This window comes from Gopherus evgoodei, chromosome 8 (assembly GCF_007399415.2).
Source record: "Gopherus evgoodei ecotype Sinaloan lineage chromosome 8, rGopEvg1_v1.p, whole genome shotgun sequence".
NCBI lineage: Eukaryota > Metazoa > Chordata > Testudines > Testudinidae > Gopherus > Gopherus evgoodei.
The window spans coordinates 33,303,451-33,309,450 of record NC_044329.1 but is presented as its reverse complement, the minus strand read 5'-3'; positions in this window follow the sequence as shown (position 1 = coordinate 33,309,450).

The window sequence follows — 6,000 nt, the reverse complement described above, 5'->3', positions numbered from 1 at the left end:
AACCCACCTGGGGAGCACCCCCTGCGGCAGCCAACCCCGCCTGGGGAGCCTGCCCCAGCTCACCTGAGCTCCGCCTCCTCCGCTGAGTATGCCGGCATCGCTCTAATTCTCCTCCCCTCCCAGGCGTGCCAATTGAAGAAGACTTAGAGCAGGGGCTGTGTGCTCAGCAGAGGAGGCAGAGTGGAGGTGATCTGGGGCAGGGAGCGGATCCCTTGTGCACCCCCCCCCCCGTTACTGCAGGCGGCCCTCCCTGCTCTTCCTCCGCCCCAGCTCACCTCCACTCCACCTCCTCGCCTGAGCTGGCTTTTAGGTGCCCTCAACCACTAGGCGCCCTAGGCGGCCGCCTAGTTTTCCTAAGTGGTTGCACCGGCCCTGAATGCCACCATGGGTAAACAAAGTGAAAGAGGTGACTAGAGGCAAAAAGGGTATCCCTTAAAAACTCGAAGTGAAATGCTACTGAGGAAAATAGAAAGATGCATAAACTCTGGCAAGTAAAATGTAGAAGTATAATTAGGCAGGCCAAAGAAGAATTTAAAAAGCAACTACCCAAAGAAACAGCAACATTTTTTTAAGTATATCAGAAGCAGGAAGCCTGCCAATTAATTAATGGGGCCACTGGACAATCAGGGTGCTAAAGAGGCACTCAAGGAAAACAAGGCCATTGCTGAAAAGCTAAATTAATTCTTTGCATCAGTCTTCACTGCAGAGGACATGAGGGAGATTCCCATGCCTGAGCCATTCTATTTAGGTGACACATCTGAGGAACTGTCCCAGATGGAGGTACAAATTTGGAACAAATAGATACATTAAATAGTAAAAAGTCACTAGGAACATATAGTATTCACCTAAGAGTTCTGAAGGAACTCAAATATGAAATTGCAGAAGTATTAACTGTGGTATGTAACATATCGTTTAAATCAGCATCCGTACCAGATGACTGCAGGATAGCTAATGTAACATTACTGTTTAAAGGCTCCAGAGGTGATCTGGGCAATTATAGGCTGGTAAGCATAACTTCAATACCAGACAAATGGGTTGACACTATAGTAAAGAGCAGAATTATAGATGAACACGGTATGTTGGGGAAGAGTCAACCTGTTTTTTGTAAAGGGAAATCATGCCTCACTGGTCTATTGGGGTTCTTTGAAGGGGTCTTCAAGAATGTGGACAAAAGTGATCGAGTGGATAGTGTACTTGGACTTTCAGAAAGCCTTTGACAAGGTCCCTCACCAAAGGCTCTTAAGCAAAGTAAGCTGTCATAAGATAAGAGGGAAGGTCTTTTCATGGTTCAAAGACAGGAAGCAAAGGGTAAGAATAAATGGTCAGTTGTCAGAACAGAGAGAGGTAAATAGCAAGGTCCCAGAAGGATCTGTACTGGAACCTGAGCTTTCGACATTTTCAGAAATGATCTACAAACAAACAAATACCCAATCAAAAAACCCTGTGAGGTGGCAAAGTTTGCAGACAGTACAAAATCACTCAAGACAGTTAAGCCCAAAGCAGACTGCAAAGAGTTACAAAGGGATCTCACAAAACTGGGTGATGGGGCAAGAAAATGACAGATGCAATTCAGCATTGATAAATGCAAAGTAATGCACACTGGAAAACATAATCCCAACTATCCATACAAAATGATGGGGTCTAAATTAGCTTTTACCACTCAAGAAAAAGATCTTGGAGTCATGGTGAATACTTTTCTGAAAACAAGTATCAGAGGGGTAGCCGTGTTAGTCTGGATCTGTAAAAGCAGCAAAGAATCTTGTGGCACCTTATAGACTAACAGACGTTTTGGAGCATGAGCTTTCGTGGGTGAATACACACTTCCTCAGATGCATGTAGTGGAAATTTCCAGGGGCAGGTATATATATGCTAGCAAGCAAGCTAGAGATAACGAGGTCAGTTCAATCAGGGAGGATGAGGCCCTGTTCTAGCAGTTGAGGTGTGAAAACCAAGAGAGGAGAAACTGGTTCTGTAGTTGGCAAGCCATTCACAGTCTTTGTTCAATCCTGAGCTGATGGTGTCAAATTTGCAGATGAACTGAAGCTCAGCAGTTTCTCTTTGAAGTCTGGTCCTGAAGTTTTTTTGCTGCAGGATGGCCACCTTAAGGTCTGCTATAGTGTGGCCAGGGAGGTTGAAGTGCTCTCCTACAGGTTTTTGTATATTGCCATTCCTAATGTTTGATTTGTGTCCATTTATCCTTTTTCGTAGAGACTGTCCAGTTTGGCCGATGTACATAGCAGAGGGGCGTTGCTGGCATATGATGGCGTATATTACATTGGTGGATGTGCAGGTGAATGAACCAGTGATGGTGTGGCTGATCTGGTTAGGTCCTGTGATGGTGTCGCTGGTGTAGATATGTGGGCAGAATTGGCATCGAGGTTTGTTGCATGGATTGGTTCCTGAGCTAGAGTTATTATGGTGCAGTGTGCAGTTACTGGTGAGAATATGTTTCAGGTTGGCAGGTTGTCTGTGGGCAAGGACTGGCCTGCCACCCAAGGCCTGTGAAAGTGTGGGATCATTGTCCAGGATGGGTTGTAGATCCTTGATGATGCGTTGGAGGGGTTTTAGCTGGGGGCTGTATGTGATGGCCAGTGGAGTCCTGTTGGTTTCTTTCTTGGGTTTGTCTTGCAGTAGGAGGCTTCTGGGTACACGTCTGGCTCTGTTGATCTGTTTCCTTATTTCCTCGTGCGGGTATTGTAGTTTTGCGAATGCTTGGTGGAGATTTTGTAGGTATTGGTCTCTGTCTGAGGGGTTAGAGCAGATGCGGTTGCACCTCAGTGCTTGGCTGTAGACAATGGATCATGTGATGTGTCCGGGATGGAAGCTGGAGGCATGAAGGTAGGCATAGCGGTCGGTAGGTTTTCGATATAGGGTGGTGTTAATGTGACCATCACTTATTTGCACCGTGGTGTCAAGAAAGTGGACCTCCCGTATAGATTGGTCCAGGCTGAGGTTGATGGTGGGGTGGAAGCTGTTTAAATCGTGGTGGAATTTTTCCAGAGTCTCCTTCCCATGGGTCCAGATGATGAAGATGTCATCAATGTAGCGTAGGTAGAGAAGGGGCGTGAGTGGACGAGAGCTGAGGAAGCATTGTTCCAGGTCGGCCATAAAGATATTGGCATATTGTGGGGCCATGCGGGTGCCCATAGCAGTGCCACTGATCTGGAGATATATATTGTCATCAAATTTGAAATAGTTGTGTGTAAGTATAAAGGCACAGAGCTCAGCAGCCAGTTGTGCTGTGGCATCATCAGGGATAGTGTTCCTGACAGCTTGTATTCCATTTGTGTGTGGCATGTTTGTGTAGAGAGCCTCTACATCCATGGTGGCCAGGATGGTGTTTTCTGGGAGGTGACCAATGCATTGTAGTTTCCTCAGGAAATCAGTGGTGTCACGGAGATAGCTGGGAGTGCTGGTGGCATAGGGTCTGAGTAGAGAGTCCACATATCCAGACAGTCCTTCAGTGAGAGTGCCAATGCCCGAGATGATGGGGCGTCCAGGATTTCCGGGTTTGTGGATCTTGGGTAGTAGATAGAATAACCCTGCTCGGGGCTCTAGGGGTATGTTGATTTCTTCTGGTGTTAGTGTGGGGAGTGTCCTGAGTAGATGCTGTAATTTCTTAGTGTATTCCTCAGTGGGATCTGAGGGAAGTAGCCTGTAGAATTTGGTATTGGTGAGTTGTCTGGCAGCCTCCTTTTGGTAGTCAGACCTGTTCGTGATGACAACAGCACCTCCTTTATCAGCCTCTTTGATGATAATGTCAGGGTGGTTTCTGAGGCTGTGGATGGCATTGCGTTCTGCACGACTTAGGTTGTGAGGCAAGCGATGTTGTTGTTCCACGATTTCTGCCTGTGCACACCGGCGGAAGCATTCAATGTATAGGTCCAGACTGTCATTTCGACCCTCAGGAGGAGTCCATGTGGAGTTCTTCTTCTTGTGCTGTTGGTGGGAGGGCACCTGTGTATCAGTGCACTGTTCAGTGTTGTCCTGGAAGTATTCTTTGAGTCAGAGACGGCGAAAGTAGGCTTCCAGATCGCCACAGAACTGTATCATGTTGGTATGGGTGGCAGGGCAGAAAGAGAGTCCCCGAGATAGGACAGACTTTTCTTCTGGGCTGAGGGTGTAGTTGGATATATTGACGATATTGCTGGATGTAATATAATGTAATATACGCCATCATATTCCAGCAATGCCTCTCTGCTATGTACATCGGCCAAACTGGACAGTCTCTACGAAAAAGGATAAATGGACACAAATCAGACATTAAGAATGGCAATATACAAAAACCTGTAGGAGAGCACTTCAACCTCCCTGGCCACACTATAGCAGACCTTAAGGTGGCCATCCTGCAGCAAAAAAACTTCAGGACCAGACTTCAAAGAGAAACTGCTGAGCTCCAGTTCATCTGCAAATTTGACACCATCAGCTCAGGATTGAACAAAGACTGTGAATGGCTTGCCAACTACAGAACCAGTTTCTCCTCTCTTGGTTTTCACACCTCAACTGCTAGAACAGGGCCTCATCCTCCCTGATTGAACTGACCTCGTTATCTCTAGCTTGCTTGCTAGCATATATATACCTGCCCCTGGAAATTTCCACTACATGCATCTGAGGAAGTGTGTATTCACCCACGAAAGCTCATGCTCCAAAACGTCCGTTAGTCTATAAGGTGCCACAGGATTCTTTGCTGCTTTTTCTGAAAACATCCACTCAATGTGAAGCAGCAATCAAAAAAGTCAAGAGAATGTTAGGAACCATTAGGAAAGAGATAGATAATAAGACAGCAAATATCATAATGCCATTATATAAATCCATGGTACACTCACAACTTAAATACTGCATCCAGTTCTGGTCACCCCATCTCAAAAAAGATACATTAACTTTGGAAAAGGTACAGAGAAGGGCAACAAGATTAAGGGTACTGCTTTTTTTACTGAATAGTGCGTGCAGTTCTGGTTGCACCATCTCAAAAAAGATTAGAATTGGAAAATGTGTTATTTACCCCTTCACATAACAGAAGAACGGGAAGGATTGGGAGGCCTATAAGACAGACAGGTGACCTCTGGTAAGCTTTTAGCATGCATATAGGAATTTTTATTTTCTCTTTAATGCTTTTATCTTAAGAATAAACTTGCTTGCTTAGAAAAAGCTGTGTGATCACTTATAGCTGTGAGCAATTTCACTGTTTATAGCCTCTGGAGAGTGAGCAAAGTGCGGATGCTGGCCTGTTTAGGCAATGTGGCTTGCTGGAAGTATTGCAGGGTAGGCAGGGAGTTGCAGCACCTGGAAAAACCCTAGTCAGGAGGGAGGGAAACGAGTGTGCCTGTCCGAGAGAGGCGATGGTTGGGTGCAGGAGGCCTAAAACTGGATGCATTTGCTGAACCACCTAGGGGAAAATGCCAGTGCAGCCTCCCTGAATCATGACAATTTGGTTCAGGGATTCATCACATTCAGCCCTCACAATAAGGGTCTATAATTTTCAAATTGCTTTAAACCCCACTTGCATAGGGAGCTGGCTGTGCCTGGCCTGGGCTCGACCACTTCATCCACTCTGCACAAACCACCCCGGAGTGGCCACATGCTACCCTTGTGCTAAGGGTGCTCTCTGGAAAATTATCTGCCCTTACCTCTGGCCTGCAGAGAACCATCATGCATGCTATATTCCTGGGGTAAATCTGTGCCACTGCACAATGCAGAATTTTGCAGAAATTAATATTGTACACACAGAATTTCCCTTTCCTCCACAGAAATGGGCTGCAGTGCTAGTGGCCACCACTAGGGTCTGCTGGATCCAGCACAGCCAAACTTGCGCATAGAAGACACTGCCAGGAGGCAGAGGTGGAAGCTACAAGGTTCCCAGGAGCTGCAGTTCCCAGCATGCCCCGAGGGAAGGAGGCGGTGGCACATAGAAAACTCCACACAAGCCTGGGACCAAGCATCAGGCTGTTTCTCCCTCTGGATCCCTGGGCTGTGAGGGATAGGGGGGTGTCTGGGCTAGGG